At 36.7% G+C, this 23960-nt stretch overlaps 2 protein-coding genes across 2 annotated transcripts in view; both read left to right on the top strand.

Annotated features, from left to right (window-relative positions):
- Sec20 (vesicle transport protein Sec20) overlaps positions 1–23960 on the top strand; it is a 170254-nt gene that overhangs the window by 120749 nt on the left and 25545 nt on the right. The gene's annotated exons all lie outside the window — the stretch shown is intronic.
- Positions 1–23960, top strand: part of LOC149935261 (protein-lysine N-trimethyltransferase SMYD5-like) — a 286480-nt gene that overhangs the window by 262070 nt on the left and 450 nt on the right. The window lies entirely within an intron of this gene.

The following is a 23960-nucleotide window of genomic DNA, read 5'->3' as shown; positions in this document are numbered from 1 at the left end:
TGGGGTTGACTGATGAGGCGCCTTTCCACATACTCCAGAGTTGTAAGATATAATTCACTACATGTCTGATTTTGGGGGAGTCGAGTTGGAGTGTGGTGTCGCGTTCATAGGCGGATAAGTGTTCTAGGTCGCGAGTCAGTTTGGGAAAACGATTGTGCTCTTTCCTAAGGCTATCTTGGTCACCAAGTAGAGATGGCCTCCACACTTCCGACGCGAAGTTTATGTGGGGAAGAACCAGCGACGTATACAGGGTGCCGGATAAGTCGTGGGGACCGAAAGAAGAAGTTCCGTCTGGCGAGGCCTGTGAGGGAGTTGATTTTTTTAACGACCTTGGAAGTGTGGTAACTATAGGTTAGGTTGGTGTCCATCCAGATTCCTAGGTCTAGGAAGAGCGATGCCATCTAATGTGAAGGTGGTTGAGGGGTTATGTTTACCGAGATAGAGCACACAACTCTTCTGGATGTTAAATAACACGCAGTGATTATACGCCCAGGTGGAAACCACATCAAGGTCTTGCTGGAGGAGAAGGATATCTTGAACCGTATCTACGGGATGGGCTATTTTGGAGTCATCCGCAAAAAGGTATATACGAGAGTGCGTAACATCATTGGGTAGAGAGTTAATAAAAATGTAGACAAAATTGGGCCCTGAGGTAATCCGCTCAGGGGACGAGACATATGTCCTTGGAGAGCCACAGAATGTTGCCTATCAGTTATGAAGCTTAATATTGAGAGTCCCAATAGCGCCTTGTCAGTTATTCCAGATACCATATGTAACATAATTACTCATAAGTGTGCCTCGGTTTAACATCTCTGTATTAAAAATTTAAATGAGACCTTGTTTCACAGCCTCCAAAGAAAATACGGACTAACGTCGCGTAAAACTGGTTTTAACTTCCTTCCCTCCCCGCCAGAACTAGTTTTGATGACGATAAAACCGTCATTGACGGGGAAGTGACGTCAATTACGTCATATCCTTGCAACAAGGTCTCATTGAGAAAAAGTTCTTTCTGGCACACTTATGAGTAATTATGTTACATATGTAGCTACTGATGGTGGCTTGTTTCCAGGAGCCTGGCACAATTCCCGTAAGTTGATTATTGTGGCGAGGTAGGGGAGTAAGCCATCGGGCCCAGCCGCTTGGTTGTGGTTCAGCATTTATTTATTTATTTTGTCAATGGAGTAGGGGCTACGAAGCTAAATGTTAGCTTATGAGTAGCTCTACAGGAGGCAATGGTATCCAATGAGGATAACATACTAAAGAATAAGAGAAAAAAAGAAGAAACGTTGCAAAATAGGACAGAACAATATCAATAAACATTAACATACAGGGTGTTAACTAAAAAACGATACAGAGCCAATTACTCAAAATGTGTTTTAGGTAAGAATTTGAAATTTGCAGGTTACATAGAGGGTGCAGGGGGACAAATGACAATGAAAATTTCAATGACCTTGAACCAGGTCTTCAAGGTCATTCAAATTTTATCTCGAGAACCATTAGGATTAGAAGAATGGTTCCAATTATAAATGTGTTCTACGTTTAATTTTAAGTTTAAACAGCTTTGACCCGATCTAATTTGACCAATGGGAAGCCGATAAATGTTAGACCAAAACCCATAAGGTCGTGTGTGATATTCTAATCAAGACACGACATTTAACGGCTTATAAATCGAAAACTACCAGATCTAATGGATCAAAATTGTCGTGACACTCTAAACTGAGTGGGGGAGTTCGAAATTTGTAACTTATGATGGGTTTACCCCCATTTCGCCCAAAATAGTTCTCCCAATTCCAATTTCTCCCAATCCCATTTCTCCCAATCCCATTTCTCCCAATCCTATTTGTCCCAATCCCATTTGTCCCAAAATAGTTATCCCAAATCCCATTTGTCCCAAAATTACACTTGGTATAAACATGAATCTAAGTTTTATTTTAATATGCAAGTACATCAAATTTTGCCCATTTAACCTAATCTAACCTAACCTAACCTAACCTAACCTAACGCCAAGTCAATTCACATATTCACAAAACGGTAAACTTACTTTGTTTACCGATTCCAAAGGGCTGGACGCAACTGCCGTCTTCATCTCAATCACTGCACGTTTTTTGATTACTCGTAAATGATCTATGGCGTAAATTTCTCGTTTTGGGCCCCTTCCTATTTTATAGTCAAAAAATATAATGCCGTCAAAATGTTACGCTGTATTTTTTTCGACATATCGACTCGTACCGATGAGATCTAAAACCGCGCAATTACCATATATTTGGAAAATAATGATTGGGAGAAAGGGGAATCCATATTTTTGGGAATATTGATCGTTGGGAGAAATGGGAATCAATTTTTTTGGGAAACTTGATCGTTGTGAAAAATGGGAATACATATTTTTGGGTTAAATGAACTCCGGTTCGGAGAAATGGAATTGGGACAAATGGGACACCATGTTTTTGGGAGAACTGATAACTTTGGGAGAAGGTAAAATTGGAATAAATGGGAACATACCCTTATGATGACCTTGAAACATTAGTTCAAGGTCATTCAAAATTTATCTCGAGAACCATTAGGATTAGGAGAATGGTTCCAATTAGAAAAATGCCCGCCAATTGTTTTTAAGTCAACTTACCTTTCACCTGAGGTAAATAAACCAATAAAACTAAAAAATAAACGTTAATTGCTTTAAGACGTACCAAGTATTTTTAACTTTTTTTGAGTTTAAATGTTTTAAACACAAAAGAAACGAACAAGTAATTTAAATAAATAAGCAACTAATAAACGTAAGAATTATTTACAAATAATTTAAATAAATAAATAAATAATGAAAAAACTGAAGATTAACTTTCCCAATTCTGCCTGAGCTTCTCTGGTACTACGGCGGGGATTTGCATTAAAATACGCTAAGACATCGACGTCTAAGTTGCCTACTTAGTTTTGTGGTTCTTTACTATTAAAAATACTTGGTACGTCTTAAATTAATTAATTAATTATCGTTTATTTTGGAGTTTTATTGGTTTATTTACCTCAGGTGAAAGGTAAGTTGACTTACAAAACCTTGGCGGGCATTTTTACCTCTCCGAGGGTACTATGTAACCTAGGAGGGGTTATACAATCACCGTGTCTGTGTGTGTGTGTCTGTCTGTGTGTGTGTCCTGCGAACGCGTTCGCAGTTTCGGGGCAAAGCGTAATGCGTAATCACTGCGTACGCAGTTTCTTGGATTCTAAATTGTGGCAAAACTGCCGTGACGGTGAGCGTTAACGGATAATATTTGCGTTTATGGTTTTTTGGTGTTTTGTTCGTCAACGCTCACTTCCGCGACGGTTGTGCCTTAGTAGTCGTTTTCGAGATGTTGCGATTGTAATGTAGATGCATATTGTGCATTTGTGACGTGTTGTGGTTTTGTGATGTTAGTGTTTCGTTTGCGATCTACTCTCCAACGTCTATGTATTGACTTTTCGAACGGACCGATTGCTGAGGGTTACGATAAACGTCTCAACGTCCATAAGGTGGGGTGTCCACCAAATGTTCACGGTATAAGTCCTATTATCAAATTGCGATCGCATCGACGGGTTTTGAACCCGGACAGAGATAAGTGGGTCTATCTACCGATAAGGGGGCACCTGCGGGCGGGGGAAACGGGGGTGAAACGGGCCCCTATAGGGGCCCCCTTTTGCGGCAATATTCGGCGGGGTCAAAAGGTTAGCTGATTTACGATGTTAGGTCAATAGGTTATCTGCCCCTATGGACACGATGCAAACAGCCGTTAAATAAGGGTGAAACGGGCCCCTATAGGGCCCCCATTTTGCGTACATTTTCGGCGGGGGTCAAAAGGTTAGCTGATTTACGATGTTAGGTCAATGGGTTATCTGCCCCTATGGACACGATGCAAACAGCCGTTAAATAGGTGTGAAACAGGCCCCTGTAGGGGCCCCCATTTTGCGTACATTTTCGGCGGGGGTCAAAAGGTTAGCTGATTTACGATGTTAGGTCAATGGGTTATCTGCCCCTATGGACACGATGCAAACAGCCGTTAAATAGGTGTGAAACAGGCCCCTGTAGGGGCCCCCATTTTGCGTACATTTTCGGCGGGGTTAAAAGGTTAGATGATTTACGATGTTACCCTCATAAAACCTAACCCTGGGTCAATAGGTTATCTGCCCCTATGGACACGATGCAAACAGCCGTTAAATAAGGGTGAAACAGACCCCTGTAGGGGCCCCCATTTTGCGGCAATATTCGGCAGGTCAATAGGTTAGATGATTTACGAGGTTAGGTCAATAGGTTATCTGCCCCTATGGTGGTGACACGATGTTATGCAAACAGCCTGCCCGTCATAGTTAATAGCTGGAGGCACCCCATTTTAGGTCAAAAGGTTAGCTGATTTACGAGGTTGATTTACGATGTTATAACCCATAAAACCCAGGTGCTAACCCATTATAGGTCAATAGGTTATCTGCCCCTATGGTGGTGACACGATGTTATGCAAACAGCCTGCCCGTCATAGTTAATAGCTGGAGGCACCCCATTTTAGGTCAAAAGGTTAGCTGATTTACGAGGTTGATTTACGATGTTATAACCCATAAAACCCAGGTGCTAACCCATTATAGGTCAATAGGTTATCTGCCCCTATGGTGGTGACACGATGTTATGCAAACAGCCTACCCGTCATAGTTAATGTCGGGCACAATTCGAGTTGGTTTTCGCCGACAAACACTTTCGGGCCCCTAAGGGTAGCGTAAAATAGCGGGCGGTCATCGGTAAAAGTGTTTTGGAAAAAAAGAGCAGAGTGTATACAAATTATAAGGTTTTATTTATACATTCAAAGTTACAGTACATTAAGCGGATGAAAACGTTTAAAGATAAAACAATTTATTTTTAATATATTTATGGCTGGTAGATACCATATTAAACAAATTGTAAAAGTTAAATACACAAAACATATTTTGGTTGGCCACTGTTTCTTTAAAATCGTCAATAATTTTAAATGCTGTTACGTAATTGGACGCGTAGCGGACAACGGTATCATACCTTTCATGTTCATCCGATAGAAATAAATTGTTGGGTGCACATGGTTCTTTATACAATATTTCGTAAATTTTACGATAATTATCGGTTATAACGTAACCCATTAATTCAAAGAGTTTTTGGTTCACTTTAAGGAGTTGAATGTGCGAATTAATGAAATATTTGAGTCTGTCCAATTCTCGAGTTTCCGGCGCTTTGATTACGACCGACGCTTCGGATATCGTACTTTGCAAGGTTAATTCTTTTTGGTCAGACATGGCGGCGGTCACTAGCGCATCAGATAGCGGGAACGGTGATCGAAAGGGCAACAGTTGGGGATCATTTATTTGGTCCCAGTGGCCGTATAAATCATCCCAGGCGCGCGAAGACATTTCAAAGACCTGGTGTGTGATTTTATTGCATAGAGCTACAGATATATCGAGCTCAGACGTAAAACCCGTAGTAACGAAAAGCTCGGATGAAAGTGAATACCGAGGGTTAACTTTCCGCTGAGTCGGATCAAATTTAGACATTTTAGTAGGCGCTGGAACGTTATCTACACAGCTTCGTTTAGACATGATGCTCGAGAAACGGTTTGTAGTGTACTGCCGATGGATGACGGGGATGAATCCCTTATATAGCGATAATAATTTGATGACGTAATCAGGATGATGTAATGGGTTGACTCAATGACTCACGCGATTAGTCAAATTTTGCGGTGTTATGTGTATAGCGACGGCCATATTGGTAAACCAAAGAGATAGAAATTCTACAAGTCCCATTAAAAGTAAAATCAACGCGATTAGTAATGCGTTTTTAGGATTGTTCGCGATAAGGCGAGTAACGGGAAAGGCGGGATCGTCCCTATTCGGTAGGGCTGGTGGAATCATCTGACATGATGTTATGCAAAAAGCCAGTAGCTATAAACCCGAGTAATGGGCCCCCTACGGCATCTGTCAAACACTTTTTTCCACGTGCGAGTGGTGTTATGAAATAAATCCAAATAGTTCAATGGGTCGAGCCTTTTGTGTATCTATTCATAACTATTTTCACCGACAAACACTTTCCCCGTGTAACATTATTTTCAAACACTTTTACGATGCGCAAAGCTATCCGTCTTACGGAATATCGGCCCTAAGGGGTAAAGGGTAGATAGAGGATGGCCCTTGCCCCCAGCGCGTAAAATAGACACAGCGGGTGTCCCCTCTCGCTATCTAAAAGTGTCGTTTTTACATCAGGTGTGGATTCTTCGCGCTAAAATGGTTATAACAAACGATTGTTCCCACCAAAAATGTAAAATCCATCTCCGCTGTTCTCGGATGAGGACGTAGCCATTTAAGTTTTTATCAATTTTTATATTTTTAGCTTGGCGATGTATTCCAAAATTAAATGGTAACCACGTATGCGTTACAATTTCAAGATGCAAGATACTCGAGAATGGTAAAATAGTTTATATTTAAAGTTAAAATGCGAAAACTATATTTGTATAGTCGAAATTTATTTTAACGTATTAAAATAAAAATTCATCTTTCTGACAAGAGTCTTACCCATCATACATACACCATCTAATCTGGAATCTATGTTTAACAATTGGAGGAATTCGTGTTTACGATAGGCTCTTTTTTAACGTAACTTAGTACATTAATTGAGTATTTTGAAATATTTTAATATCGGAATTTTTTTTGATGTATTAAAAGTAGAGTTAAGATGCTTTTATAGTATTTTCTATGTATTAGCATATCTGAACTTGCGGTTCAATTTTGGGTACATGGACCACTTACACGCTAATGATATTCAAATTAAGTTTAAAAATATTTCCATTTGAACGAGTCCCTCTTTTTATATCAGCAAAGTACTGAACGATTCTATCTTATGGATTTAAATAGTTCTAACAATAGTACAACTACAACATTTGAGAAAGACACTTTTCCCCATTGTGAAAGTGGAATACAAAATAAGAATCACTTCAATTTAAAACGCACTTTAAATTTAAGTATAGACTATTTTACCATTCTCGAGTAACTCTTCTTTAAAAGCTGAAGAAATATTAGAAACGACATCAGTGATCAATTAATTGTTTCCGAGTATGACAGACGATTTTTGATATTAAAGAGTCATTTTTCAAAAGTAAGATTGTTTTCGGTTATTTTTTTTTAAAGCTAGCTTAGAAATCACATTATTTTTATATATAATTATTTAGTTGTAATGTTAATTCTTAATTACTGGTAGCCTTCACTAGAAACTATTATAAGAATTATATATGAATTTATAACCAAGCGTGTATTTACCACTAGTGAATGCAATATCAGTCGAAGAATTGAAGAAAGACGGAATCACGTCATTATTAAGAACTGGTGACTACTTCTGTATATATTGTGACGGTTCAGTTTTTCATGTTCCAACTGTCGGACGGCTAGCATGGTACTGTGACGGATACTCAATCTGTTTGAAGTACCGTAAAGCTGTTTATTTCCAATCAAAAAGAATTCTAAGTATAAGAATTCCTCCAGGTGTATTAAACGCGTTACCACGCATATATTTGTGTTTAAATTGTGATATGTTGGGCACTAAGAGAGCAGCCAATTTGTCATATTGCGAAGTAACTGGTGGATGTTGTGTATTTCCAAAAATTAAAAAATAATAATAGTATGTGTGTGTTTTTCTATTATTTTTCCACCTATATTTGGCGTATTGAAAGCTATTTTAACGTATTGAACGTAGAGTCAGAGGTTTTTATAGTATTTTACTACCTATATTTACATTTTGGAAAGCTATTTAAACGTATTGAGCGTACAGAGTATTTTGCATTATTTATGGTAATAAAAGGTAATTATTGTAGAAAATAAAAGATATTTTAATTAAAACATTTCGGTGATCTATTCCAAAATTAAATGGTAACCCCGTATGCGTAACAATTTCAATATGCAAGATACTCGAGAATGGTAAAATAGTCTATATTTAAAGTTAAAATGCGAAAACTATATTTGTAGTGTTCAATTTAAAAGAAAATTACTTCAGCTTTTAAATAAGATTTTTTTTCTGTATCTACCCTATATCATTTACATATTATTTTTTTATTCTAATTTAACCATAACTTTAAAAACGTTGCACGTCTGAATAGCTGTGTAGAGTACTATTAACAGAGATAAATATTTCTGGGTTCAGTTAATGTGATGATTCGAGTGAAAAATTTGAATATGTTAAAGTTATTGGATTGAAGGAAACTTCAGTGTTTTCAGAGTGATAATTAAGGGAAGTTGCCGTACAATATAGTTGAAAATTATCTTTTTAAGTCTGTGTCCACCCATTGATTATATTAGGAAGTGAAAAAATTTCATTTAGCAAGCTTTTCTTCAATTTCGGTATCCACCCTGTATCATTTAAAAGCTCAAGCATTGTTTTTATCAAGTTAATTTCAAAAATATCTTAAAACAAGCTTCCCTAAGTCTGACTAGCTCTGTAGGGTAATAATAAAATAGCTAAATATTTTTTGGGTTTAATACTTGTGATGCTTAGTGAAAATTTTCCATATATTACAGTATTAGGTTGGCTAATTATTTTTTTCACCTGCTACCATTCTCAACGGGTGAACATAGAATAACAAAGATAATTGTCCAATATATTTAAAGCCAACTTTCCTTACATTTCACTATGAAAACACTGAAGCTTCTTTCAATGCGATAACTTTATTACATGCATTTTTTTTCCAGAATTACAATTATTGAATCGAAAAAAATATGGAACCACCCTAGAATTAACCAACACAGGTATTCAGAAGAGATGGTGTTCAATTTAAAAAAAAATACTTTTTTTGGATCCACCCTATATCAGTTATATAAAACCTGAAATTATTTATTTTTTTGAATTCTAATTTAACCATCACTTTAAAAACGGTAACTTCCCTTAAATTTCAAACTGAAAACACTAAAGTTTCATGCAATCCAATAACTTTGACTTTTGAAATTTTTTCACTCAGAATTATCACATTAAATGGGAGCCACTCTGTATCGTAAAATTAAAAGCTCAAGCAATATTTTTTCCAAATTCATTTTTAACTTATCTTAAAACACGCTTCCCTAAGTCTGACTAGCTCTGTAGGTTAATAATAAAATAGCTAAATATTTTTTGGATTCAATAATTTTGATTCTGAGTGAAATATTTGCATATATTACAGTATTAGTTTGACTAATTAATTTTTTTTTCATCTGCTACCATACTCAATGGGTGAACATAGAATAATAAAGGTAATTTTCCAATATATTTAAAGCCAACTTCCCTTACATTTCACTATGAAAACACTGAAGCTTCTTTCAATGCGATAACTTTATTACATGCATTTTTTTTCCAGGATCCACCCTATATCAGTTATAAAAAACCTGAAATTATTTATTTTTTTGAATTCTAATTTAACCATCACTTTAATAACGGTAACTTCCCTTAAATTTCAAACTTAAAACACTAAAGTTTCATGCAATCCAATAACTTTGACTTTTGAAAATTTTTCACTCAGAATCATCACATTAAATGGGAGCCACTCTGTATCGTAAAATTAAAAGCTCAAGCAATTTTTTTTCCAAATTCATTTTTAACTTATCTTAAAACACGCTTCCCTAAGTCTGACTAGCTCTGTAGGTTAATAATAAAATAGCTAAATATTTTTTGGATTCAATAATTTTGATTCTGAGTGAAATATTTGCATATATTACAGTATTAGTTTGACTAATTAATTTTTTTTTCATCTGCTACCATACTCAATGGTTGAACATAGAATAATAAAGGTAATTTTCCACTATATTTAAAGCCAACTTCCCTTACATTTCACTATGAAAACACTGAAGCTTCTTTCAATGCGATAACTTTATTACATGCATTTTTTTCCCAGAATTACGATTATGGAATCGAAAAAAAAATATGTGACCACCTTAGAATTACCCAACACAGGTATTCAGAAGAGATGGTGTTCAATTTAAAAAAATTACTTTTTTTGGATCCACCCTATATCAGTTATAAAAACCTGAAATTATTTATTTTTTTCAATTCTAATTTAACCATCACTTTAATAACGGTAACTTCCCTTAAATTTCAAACTGAAAACACTAAAGTTTCATGCAATCCAATAACTTTGACTTTTGAAAATTTTTCACTCAGAATCATCACATTAAATGGGAGCCACTCTGTATCGTAAAATTAAAAACTCAAGCATTGTTTTTATCAAGTTAATTTTAAACATATCTTAAAACACGCTTCCCTAAGTCTGACTAGCTCTGTAGGTTAATAATAAAATAGCTAAATATTTTTTGGGAGTCAATAATTTTGATTCTGAGTGAAATATTTGCATATATTACAGTATTAGTTTGGCTAATTAATTTTTTTTCATCTGCTACCATACTCAATGGGTGAACATAGAATAACAAGGGTAATTTTCCATTATATTTAAAACCAACTTCCCTTACATTTCACTATGGAAACACTGAAGCTTCTTTCAATGTGATAACTTAATGACATGCAATTTTTTTGCCCAGAATTACAATAATTGAATCGAAAAATTATCCAACTCGGCTTATTACGCGGATAATACAGAAATATAAATTACTTGATCAAAACGTTTTACGAATAATTTTGAGAGCTTTATCTATTGAATAAAAGTGAACCATCCCCAACCTCAAGGTTGGTATCGCGCTTAGATAGAAGACCCGATATGTTCGCGAATTCCGACAACGACCATAATTTCAAACTATGTTTTTTATATTTTTTATTTCTTTCTTTCTTTTATTTTGTTTAATTATATATATTTAAAATTGAAGCTGAAACAAATTTTAAAATGACTTTGGTTTCCCCATAAGACATGCTACCCTCCCCACCTCGCCGTCTTGCGCGCGTGCGCTGATTTCCCCTGGGGGGGGGGGCGCGGTCTGGGGCGCGGATTTCTCGGAGGGGCGCGGTCGGGGGGAACTTTGGGACGAAAAAATATTTATGCATACATATAGTGGATGCTACTGTTCTTTAGCCGCGCGCGTTTTTTCTCAAAGGCTAGTGTTACGTCGTCATAAACGGAGTATAAATTCCCGTCGCGCGACTATACCCCGTTTTATTCATAACTAAACCCACAGTATCGTGTCGGTGGCATGGCGAGAATGGCCGTTGTCGAATTTGACTTTCTACTAGGAAAATCCGCCTCGCGCTCCGGCGGAGAGCCCCCCGACATTGTCGTGAAGGAACTAGCTATATCAACAGTATCGACCCCTCCCGCCGTTCAAGCTTGGACTTTCGAACAACCCTATCCAGTACAACAACTTCCGAACGCCATTAAAAGACAAAACGGCTGGGTGTCTAGGAACCTTCACGGTATTTGCTGGACCGCGGGGTATCTCCCCTATTATAAACTACCCGCCTGCCTTATATCAGCTGTTTCGAGTGCTGATATGATTTTTACAAAAGGAGACGTAAAGTGTAAATTTTTAGCCGATTATATTGAGACCGCCATATACGATTTGGAAACTTTTGACTGTCCCCGAGCTGCGACTTTTGATACGCCCCCGCCAGTGAAATGTGTATTCAGACATCAAACTCTAAACACCCGACAACCGTGTTCTTTGGAACGAAGTCTACTTTTCGCCGACTGGATTACCCAGAACCGCGCTGAAATAGACAACCAAATACGATGTCCATTATAATTTTTTTTTTATCACACTATAATATTTTTATTTGACTCGTAAAAGAAAAATAATTTTTGTAATATATCATCTTATAAAATTTTTTTGTAAAAAGAAATATTTTTTATTATCTTATAAATCCGACTCGTTTTCTCATTGCTCGCGTCATTTTTTAGATAACGTAATTAATAGTTCATTGTGTCCATTCATTCGCCCCCGTTGGAAAAATATTATAAACGTATTTTAGAATTTAAAAAATATTAAGTGTCAATTTACCCAAATGTAAAATTTACTTTATACGGTCACCTTTAAAAATAACAATGTATTCAATATAAAAACGTTTATTCACATTTTCTTTACAGCGGTTTTAATATTATGAATTTGATTAGTTTTACAATATTCTTGAAAATAAATCAGAGCAGCCATTTCCTTTTCAGTCGGCATGTTTAATTCGGCTGGCAGGTTAGATGTAGTTGACTCGGTTGATTCCATTGTGGCACCGCGCTTTTTACATTCCCCAATAAGTTCGTTAAGATAATAGATAATTTTATCATCTGACATTTCCTCGGCCTCCGTGTAATGGAGAGATTCACTCGCATCACAATCACACGCCAGATCCGAATCTTCTTTCATTGTATTACACGATAAATGAGTCATTAAATGTTGTTTAAAACCTCTCACGGACCGGTATATTTCCGCGCATATCCAGCATTTCTTGGGTACCCTAAGCGGAGACATCTTCCTCTTTCCCATAGCGGCTGGCTTATGAAAACCACAACGCATCTACGTAATCTTTACGTTTCATGGTGTAGATTACGTCATCTTTAGTGAGTCATTTTTAAATTACGTCATTTTTATAGATTACGTCATTTTGGGGGGTTTAAACCCAGAAATATTATTCCGTAGCTCAAAGAGAATCGGGATGGCATAAATATATTGTGAATTTTAAAAACGGTTAAAGTCTCTTTTCATTAAGTATTTTTAAATATTTGAATATCGGAATTGTATTTTGCCGCGTTAAAAGTAGAGTTTAGATGTAAAGTCGTTTTAAGAAATACTCGTGATATAGGGTCAAGTGCCAAGCATATTTAAGTACTACAATGATATTAAAATAAAGTTTAAAAATATTTCCATTCTACGTTACTTTAACAACGAATATTCTATGACGTCAAAACACTCAAATCCATGTTTCAAATTCAAATTAACCGCGCAAAACACTTAAATCTATGTTTTCATTTGATTTTTAAATTAACCGCGACGCGCCCCCCGACCGCGCCCCAGAACACGCCCCCCGAGAAATCCGCGCCCCAGACCGCGTCCCCCCAGGGGAAATCAGCGCACGCGCGCAAGACGGCGAGGTGGGGAGGGTAGCATGTCTTATGGGAAACCAAAGTCATTTTAAAATTTGTTTCAGCTTCAATTTTAAATATATATAATTAAACAAAATAAAAGAAAGAAAGAAATAAAAAATATAAAAAACATAGTTTGAAATTATGGTCGTTGTCGGAATTCGCGAACATATCGGGTCTTCTATCTAAGCGCGATACCACCTTTGAGGTTGGGGATGGTTCACTTTTATTCAATAGATAAAGCTCTCAAAATTATTCGTAAAACGTTTTGATCAAGTAATTTATATTTCTGTATTATCCGCGTAATAAGCCGAGTTGGATAATTTTTCGATTCAATTATTGTAATTCTGGGCAAAAAAATTGCATGTCATTAAGTTATCGCATTGAAAGAAGCTTCAGTGTTTTCATAGTGAAATGTAAGGGAAGTTGGTTTTAAATATAATGGAAAATTACCCTTGTTATTCTATGTTCACCCATTGAGTATGGTAGCAGATGAAAAAAATTAATTAGCCAAACTAATACTGTAATATATGCAAATATTTCACTCAGAATCAAAATTATTGACTCCCAAAAAATATTTAGCTATTTTATTATTAACCTACAGAGCTAGTCAGACTTAGGGAAGCGTGTTTTAAGATATGTTTAAAATTAACTTGATAAAAACAATGCTTGAGTTTTTAATTTTACGATACAGAGTGGTTCCCATTTAATGTGATGATTCTGAGTGAAAAATTTTCAAAAGTCAAAGTTATTGGATTGCATGAAACTTTAGTGTTTTCAGTTTGAAATTTAAGGGAAGTTACCGTTTTTAAAGTGATGGTTAAATTAGAATTCAAAAAAATAAATAATTTCAGGTTTTATATAACTGATATAGGGTGGATCCAAAAAAAGTAATTTTTTTAAATTGAACACCATCTCTTCTGAATACCTGTGTTGGTTAATTCTAGGGTGGTTCCATATTTTTTTCGATTCAATAATTGTAATTCTGGAAAAAAAATTCATGTAATAAAGTTATCGCATTGAAAGAAGCTTCAGTGTTTTCATAGTGAAATGTAAGGAAAGTTGGCTTTAAATATATTGGACAATTATCTCTGTTATTCTATGTTCACCCGTTGAGAATGGTAGCAGGTGAAAAAAATAATTAGCCAACCTAATACTGTAATATATGGAAAATGTTCACTAAGAATCACAAGAATTAAACCCAAAAAATATTTAGCTATTTTATTATTACCCTACAGAGCTAGTCAGACTTAGGGAAGCTTGTTTTAAGATATTTTTGAAATTAACTTGATAAAAACAATGCTTGAGCTTTTAAATGATACAGGGTGGATACCGAAATTGAAGAAAAGCTTGCTAAATGAAATTTTTTCACTTCCTAACATAATCAATGGGTGGACACAGACTTAAAAAGATAATTTTCAACTATATTGTATGGCAACTTCCCTTAATTATCACTCTGAAAACACTGAAGTTTCCTTCAATCCAATAACTTTAACATATGCAAATTTTTCACTCGAATCATCACATTAACTGAACCCAGAAATATTTATCTCTGTTAATAGTACTCTACACAGCTATTCAGACGTGCAACGTTTTTAAAGTTATGGTTAAATTAGAATAAAAAAATAATATGTAAATGATATAGGGTAGATACAGAAAAAAAAAATTATTTAAAAGCTGAAGTAATTTTCTTTTAAATTGAACACTACAAATATAGTTTTCGCATTTTAACTTTAAATATAGACTATTTTACCATTCTCGAGTATCTTGCATATTGAAATTGTTACGCATACGGGGTTACCATTTAATTTTGGAATAGATCACCGAAATGTTTTAATTAAAATATCTTTTATTTTCTACAATAATTACCTTTTATTACCATAAATAATGCAAAATACTCTGTACGCTCAATACGTTTAAATAGCTTTCCAAAATGTAAATATAGGTAGTAAAATACTATAAAAACCCCTGACTCTACGTTCAATACGTTAAAATAGCTTTCAATACGCCAAATATAGGTGGAAAAATAATAGAAAAACACACACATACTATTATTATTTTTTAATTTTTGGAAATACACAACATCCACCAGTTACTTCGCAATATGACAAATTGGCTGCTCTCTTAGTGCCCAACATATCACAATTTAAACACAAATATATGCGTGGTAACGCTTTTAATACACCTGGAGGAATTCTTATACTTAGAATTCTTTTTGATGGGAAATAAACAGCTTTACGGTACTTCAAACAGATTGAGTATCCGTCACAGTACCATGCTAGCCGTCCGACAGTTGGAACATGAAAAACTGAACCGTCACAATATATACAGAAGTAGTCACCAGTTCTTAATAATGACGTGATTCCGTCTTTCTTCAATTCTTCGGCTGATATTGCATTCACTAGTGGTAAATACACGCTTGGTTATAAATTCATATATAATTCTTATAATAGTTTCTAGTGAAGGCTACCAGTAATTAAGAATTAACATTACAACTAAATAATTATATATAAAAATAATGTGATTTCTAAGCTAGCTTTTAAAAAAAATAACCGAAAACAATCTTACTTTTGAAAAATGACTCTTTAATATCAAAAATCGTCTGTCATACTCGGAAACAATTAATTGATCACTGATGTCGTTTCTAATATTTCTTCAGCTTTTAAAGAAAAAAAAGAGTTACTCGAGAATGGTAAAATAGTCTATACTTAAATTTAAAGTGCGTTTTAAATTGAAGTGATTCTTATTTTGTATTCCACTTTCACAATGGGAAAAGTGTCTTTCTCAAATGTTGTAGTTGTACTATTGTTAGAACTATTTAAATCCATAAGATAGAATCGTTCAGTACTTTGCTGATATAAAAAGAGGGAAGGAAGATTTGAAAATTGCAGGGTATTTAGGTTTGACCTTCTTGATGAACGTACGGTGGTGTGCCCTAGTGTCCGAAGTGAGCGTTTGCCGCCTTCTAGGAAAATGGCCCCAAAATCACTCTTGGAAATACTTAAATTTTATTCAAGAAATTACGAAACGGGTTTAAAATGAGCATCTTACAAATTTCAGTTCTGATATCAGAACATAAAGATTTCAAGTCATATTTTCCGAACAATTAATACGATACTTTACGTAATTAATACGATACTTTACGTAATTAATACGATACTTTACGGGACTCGAAGGAAGGGCTGCGGTTGCAGGCTACCTCTCGCTACTCTCCGACTCCATTCGAAAATGCACATCGTTTAAAGGATCGGAATTGGGATTCTCACGCTGTCTTCAACCCGGATTGAAACTTCGGTGACGTTTATTGGTAAGCGAACCGTTCGTCAGTAAACGGTTCGCTTACCAATAAACGTCACCGAAGTTTCACTATGATATCAAAATCTCGTGATCGTGTAACACAAGCCAAACTAAAAACTGTCAGCTAGGAGCCACAAACACAAGGAGAACGCAGCTAGCCTTTAAACACCCTAACGCAGTTCTTGGTGTCTCGAATATCTGGTTCTTCGTGGCTGCTCTTCGATTTACGGGATTCCGGGTGACGGGAGCTTCCGGGTTACGGGGTTCCGGATTACGCAAGACACACGCCCACGCTTACTTCATTTGAATATCATTAGCGTGTAAGTGGTCCATGTACCCAAAATTGAACCGCAAGTTCAGATATGCTAATACATAGAAAATACTATAAAAGCATCTTAACTCTACTTTTAATACATCAAAAAAATTCCGATATTAAAATATTTCAAAATACTCAATTAATGTACTAAGTTACGTTAAAAAAGAGCCTATCGTAAACACGAATTCCTCCAATTGTTAAACATAGATTCCAGATTAGATGGTGTATGTATGATGGGTAAGACTCTTGTCAGAAAGATGAATTTTTATTTTAATACGTTAAAATAAATTTCGACTATACAAATATAGTTTTCGCATTTTAACTTTAAATATAGACTATTTTACCATTCTCGAGTATCTTGCATCTTGAAATTGTTACGCATACGTGGTTACCATTTAATTTTGAAATACATCACCAAGCTAAAAATATAAAAATTGATAAAAACTTAAATGGCTACGTCCTCATCCGAGAACAGCGGAGATGGATTTTACATTTTTGGTGGGAACAATCGTTTGTTATAACCATTTTAGCGAGAAAAATCCACACCTGATGAAAAAACGACACTTTTAGCTAGCGAGAGGGGACACCCGCTGTGTCTATTTTACGCGCTGGGGGCAAGGGCCATCCTCTATCTACCCTTTACCCCTTAGGGCCGTTATTCCGTAAGACGGATAGCTTTGCGCATCGTAAAAGTGTTTGAAAATAATGTTACACGGGGAAAGTGTTTGTCGGTGAAAATAGTTATGAATAGATACACAAAAGGCTCGACCCATTGAACTATTTGGATTTATTTCATAACACCACTCGCACGTGGAGAAAAGTGTTTGACAGATGCCGTAGGGGGGCCAATTACTCGGGTTTATAGCTACTGGCTGTTTGCATAACATCATGTCAGATGATTCCACCAGCCCTACCGAATAGGGACGATCCCGCCTTTCCCGTTACTCGCCTTATCGCGAACAATCCTAAAAACGCATTACTAATCGCGTTGATTTTACTTTTAATGGGACTTGTAGAATTTCTATCTCTTTGGTTTACCAATATGGCCGTCGCTATACACATAACACCGAAAAATTTTACTAATCGCGTGAGTCATTGAGTCAACCCATTACGTCATCCTGATTACGTCATCAAATTATTATCGCTATATAAGGGATTCATTCCCCGTCATCCATCGGCAGTACACTACAAACCGTTTCTCGAGCATCATGTCTAAACGAAGCTGTGTAGATAACGTTCCAGCGCCTACTAAAATGTCTAAATTTGATCCGACTCAGCGGAAAGTTAACCCTCGGTATTCACTTTCATCCGAGCTTTTCGTTACTATGGGGTTCACGTCTGAACTCGATATATCTGTAGCTCTATGCAATAAAATCACACACCAGGTCTTTGAAATGTCTTCGCGCGCCTGGGATGATTTATACGGCCACTGGGAACAAATAAATGATCCCCAACGGTTGCCCTTTCGATCACCGTTCCCGCTATCTGATGCGCTAGTGACCGCCGCCATGTCTGACCAAAAAGAATTAACCTTGCAAAGTACGATATCCGAAGCGTCGGTCGTAATCAAAGCGCCGGAAACTCGAGAATTGGACAGACTCAAATATTTCATTAATTCGCACATTCAACTCCTTAAAGTGAACCAAAAACTCTTTGAATTAATGGGTTACGTTATAACCGATAATTATCGTAAAATTTACGAAATATTGTATAAAGAACCATGTGCACCCAACAATTTATTTCTATCGGATGAACATGAAAGGTATGATACCGTTGTCCGCTTCACGTCCAATTACGTAACAGCATTTAAAATTATTGACGGTTTTAAAGAAACAGTGGCCAACCAAAATATGTTTTGTGTATTTAACTTATACAATTTGTTTACTATGGTATCTACCAACCATAAATATATTAAAAATAAATTGTTTTATCTTTAAGCGTTTTAATCCGCTTAACTGTAACTTTGAATGTATAAATAAAACCTTATAATTTGTATACACTCTGCTCTTTTTTTCCAAAACACTTTTACCGATGACCACCCGCTATTTTACGCTACCCTTAGGGGCCCGAAAGTGTTTGTCGGCGAAAACCAACCAACTCGAAAGACAGGGGGTGACATTCACTATGACGGGTAGGCTGTTTGCATAACATCGTGTCACCGCCATAGGGGGCAGATAACCTATTGACCTATAATGGGTTAGCACCTGGGTTTTATGGGTTATAACCTGGGTTTTATGGGTTATAACATCGTAAATCATCTAACCTTTTGACCTAAATTGGGTTACCACCTAGGGTAACATCGTAAATCAACCTCGTAAAACAGCTAACCTTTTGACCCGCCGAAAATGTACGCAAAATGGGGGACCCTACAGGGGCCCGTTCCACCCTATTTAACGGTTTATAGCTGTTTGCATAACATCGTTGTCCACACCTCCTGTCGAATAGGGGCAGATAACCTATTGACCCACAATGGGGTGTTACCACCTAGGTTTTATGAGGTGCTATAACATCGTAAATCATCTAACCTATTGACCTAACCTTTTGACCCGCCGAAAATGTACGCAAAATGGGGCCCCTACAGGGGCCCGTTTCACCCCCGTTTCCCCCGCCCGCAGGTGCCCCCTTATCGGTAGACACACTCACTTATCTCTCCAATCATTACGGCTTCTGAATGGGTCTAGGGCTGGTTTTCTGGCATGTTCGCCTTCTTCTAGGCTTGACCCGTTGCAAACGTCCAAAAACTTAGCAACAAGACGGAGGAACTTGAGTCTGAAGCCTCTTATTTATTTAATTATTAATCAAGAAATCGGTCATTAAGCTAGAATAAGTTTATGCGCGGCCTAGCAGTGCATTATAATGAACGTAGTTACAGGTTACAAAAATAGAACTAAATTAAAAGAAGAGAAATGTGGTATGGCGAGTGAAAGAAAAGTCGTTGAAAAATAAAGCAAAACAAATATCACAGTCATTATTATAATCAGGGCTTTTTGGGTAAGAATGCCAACAAGGGGGGTATTAAAGATAAAACGTAGTATAAGTTGGTCAAGTTTAGGTCGCACCATCTCTCGAACAGAGCGACGGAGAGTATGGCGAGTGTCACAAGAGAAAACATCAACTGGTATAGGGAATTCCATAGATCGATTGTTCGGTGGGGAAAATGTCATTTGCGCCGGGATGTTGTCTTAGGTTTAAAGATTTTAGTGTCGTGTCCTCAAATTCGACGTATAGAGTCAAATTGAAAGAAGGGGTTGGGGTTGACTGATGACGCGCCTTTCCACATACTCCAGAGTTGTAAGATATCATTCACTACATGTCTGATTTTGGGGGAGTCGAGTTGGAGTGTGGTGTCGCGTTCATAGGCGGATAAGTGTTCTAGGTCGCGAGTCAGTTTGGGAAAACGATTGTGCTCTTTCCTAAGGCTATCTTGGTCACCAAGTAGAGATGGCCTCCACACTTCCGACGCGAAGTTTATGTGGGGAAGAACCAGCGACGTATACAGGGTGCCGGATAAGTCGTGGGGACCGAAAGAAGAAGTTCCGTCTGGCGAGGCCTGTGAGGGAGTTGATTTTTTTAACGACCTTGGAAGTGTGGTAACTATAGGTTAGGTTGGTGTCCATCCAGATTCCTAGGTCTAGGAAGAGCGATGCCATCTAATGTGAAGGTGGTTGAGGGGTTATGTTTACCGAGATAGAGCACACAACTCTTCTGGATGTTAAATAACACGCAGTGATTATACGCCCAGGTGGAAACCACATCAAGGTCTTGCTGGAGGAGAAGGATATCTTGAACCGTATCTACGGGATGGGCTATTTTGGAGTCATCCGCAAAAAGGTATATACGAGAGTGCGTAACATCATTGGGTAGAGAGTTAATAAAAATGGAGACAAAATTGGGCCCTGAGGTAATCCGCTCAGGGGACGAGACATATGTCCTTGGAGAGCCACAGAATGTTGCCTATCAGTTATGAAGCTTAATATTGAGAGTCCCAATAGTGCCTTGTCAGTTATTCCAGATACCATATGTAACATAATTACTCATAAGTGTGCCTCGGTTTAACATCTCTGTATTAAAAATTTAAATGAGACCTTGTTTCACAGCCTCCAAAGAAAATACGGACTAACGTCGCGTAAAACTGGTTTTAACTTCCTTCCCTCCCCGCCAGAACTAGTTTTGATGACGATAAAACCGTCATTGACGGGGAAGTGACGTCAATTACGTCATATCCTTGCAACAAGGTCTCATTGAGAAAAAGTTCTTTCTGGCACACTTATGAGTAATTATGTTACATATGTAGCTACTGATGGTGGTTTGTTTCCAGGAGCCTGGCACAATTCCCGTAAGTTGATTATTGTGGCGAGGTAGGGGAGTAAGCCATCGGGCCCAGCCGCTTGGTTGTGGTTCAGCATTTATTTATTTATTTTGTCAATGGAGTAGGGGCTACGAAGCTAAATGTTAGCTTATGAGTAGTCCTACAGGAGGCAATGGTATCCAATGAGGATAACATACTAAAGTAAAAGAGAAAAAAAGAAGAAACGTTGCAAAATAGGACAGAACAATATCAATAAACATTAACATACAGGGTGTTAACTAAAAAACGATACAGAGCCAATTACTCAAAATGTGTTTTAGGTAAGAATTTGAAATTTGCAGGTTACATAGAGGGTGCAGGGGGACAAATGACAATGAAAATTTCAATGACCTTGAACCAGGTCTTCAAGGTCATTCAAATTTTATCTCGAGAACCATTAGGATTAGAAGAATGGTTCCAATTATAAATGTGTTCTACGTTTAATTTTAAGTTTAAACAGCTTTGACCCGATCTAATTTGACCAATGGGAAGCCGATAAATGTTAGACCAAAACCCATAAGGTCGTGTGTGATATTCTAATCAAGACACGACATTTAACGGCTTATAAATCGAAAACTACCAGATCTAATGGATCAAAATTGTCGTGACACTCTAAACTGAGTGGGGGAGTTCGAAATTTGTAACTTATGATGGGTTTACCCCCATTTCGCCCAAAATAGTTCTCCCAATTCCAATTTCTCCCAATCCCATTTCTCCCAATCCCATTTCTCCCAATCCTATTTGTCCCAATCCCATTTGTCCCAAAATAGTTATCCCAAATCCCATTTGTCCCAAAATTACACTTGGTATAAACATGAATCTAAGTTTTATTTTAATATGCAAGTACATCAAATTTTGCCCATTTAACCTAATCTAACCTAACCTAACCTAACCTAACCTAACGCCAAGTCAATTCACATATTCACAAAACGGTAAACTTACTTTGTTTACCGATTCCAAAGGGCTGGACTCAACTGCCGTCTTCATCTCAATCACTGCACGTTTTTTGATTACTCGTAAATGATCTATGGCGTAAATTTCTCGTTTTGGGCCCCTTCCTATTTTATAGTCAAAAAATATAATGCCGTCAAAATGTTACGCTGTATTTTTTTCGACATATCGACTCGTACCGATGAGATCTAAAACCGCGCAATTACCATATATTTGGAAAATAATGATTGGGAGAAAGGGGAATCCATATTTTTGGGAATATTGATCGTTGGGAGAAATGGTAATCAATTTTTTTGGGAAACTTGATCGTTGTGAAAAATGGGAATACATATTTTTGGGTTAAATGAACTCCGGTTCGGAGAAATGGAATTGGGACAAATGGGACACCATGTTTTTGGGAGAACTGATAACTTTGGGAGAAGGTAAAATTGGAATAAATGGGAACATACCCTTATGATGACCTTGAAACATTAGTTCAAGGTCATTCAAAATTTATCTCGAGAACCATTAGGATTAGGAGAATGGTTCCAATTAGAAAAATGCCCGCCAATTGTTTTTAAGTCAACTTACCTTTCACCTGAGGTAAATAAACCAATAAAACTAAAAAATAAACGTTAATTGCTTTAAGACGTACCAAGTATTTTTAACTTTTTTTGAGTTTAAATGTTTTAAACACAAAAGAAACGAACAAGTAATTTAAATAAATAAGCAACTAATAAACGTAAGAATTATTTACAAATAATTTAAATAAATAAATAAATAATGAAAAAACTGAAGATTAACTTTCCCAATTCTGCCTGAGCTTCTCTGGTACTACGGCGGGGATTTGCATTAAAATACGCTAAGACATCGACGTCTAAGTTGCCTACTTAGTTTTGTGGTTCTTTACTATTAAAAATACTTGGTACGTCTTAAATTAATTAATTATCGTTTATTTTGGAGTTTTATTGGTTTATTTACCTCAGGTGAAAGGTAAGTTGACTTAAAAAACCTTGGCGGGCATTTTTACCTCTCCGAGGGTACTATGTAACCTAGGAGGGGTTATACAATCACCGTGTCTGTGTGTGTGTCCTGCGAACGCGTTCGCAGTTTCGGGGCAAAGCGTAATGCGTAATCACTGCGTACGCAGTTTCTTTGATTCTAAATTGTGGCAATACTGCCACGACGGTGAGCGTTAACGGATAATATTTGCGTTTGTGGTTTTTTGGTGTTTTGTTCGTCAACGCTCACTTCCGCGACGGTTGTGCCTTAGTAGTCGTTTTCGAGATGTTGCGATTGTAATGTAGATGCATATTGTGCATTTGTGACGTGTTGTGGTTTTGTGATGTTAGTGTTTCGTTTGCGATCTACTCTCCAACGTCTATGTATTGACTTTTCGGACGGACCGATTGCTGAGGGTTACGATAAACGTCTCAACGTCCATAAGGTGGGGTGTCCACCAAATGTTCACGGTATAAGTCCTATTATCAAATTGCGATCGCATCGACGGGTTTTGAACCCGGACCCTCCTGCATGGCAGGTGAGTGCTCTACCAAAGAGCCACCGATGCTTGTTTATAACCGCTGTTTTTAGAAAACAGCCTTGACAAAAGTCCTTTCCGCTGTTATAAAGTTAATAACGTCACTTAATCCTATACCGTTTTATTATCTCTCCGAGGTACTATGTAACCTAGGAGGGGTTAAACAATCACCGTATCTGTCTGTCTGTGTGTGTGTGTCTGTCCTGTGAACGCGTTCGCATTTTCGGAGCAAAGCGTAACCATTGCGTATAAATTATATTAATCTTATATTTAATTAAATATTTATAAATTATATTAATTTTATATTTAATTAAATATTTATAAATTATATTAATTTTATATTTAATTAAATATTTATAAATTATATTAATTTTATATTTAATTAAATATTTTAGTACTTTAATGTAAAATTTGATCGTGATCAGGAATTGAACTCGGGCCGCATTGTTACAATGCGGATAGTTCACCGCCGAGCCATTGACTTCCTTAGGGAAAATATTAAAGTAAAGGAACCATTATGATAAGGCGGGT

This window comes from Leiobunum rupestre, chromosome 7, assembly GCF_980474605.1.
Source record: "Leiobunum rupestre chromosome 7, qqLeiRupe1.1.hap1, whole genome shotgun sequence".
Lineage (NCBI taxonomy): Eukaryota > Metazoa > Arthropoda > Arachnida > Opiliones > Sclerosomatidae > Leiobunum > Leiobunum rupestre.
The sequence above is the reverse complement of the archived record's forward strand: the minus strand, read 5'-3'. Positions and strand labels throughout refer to the sequence as shown.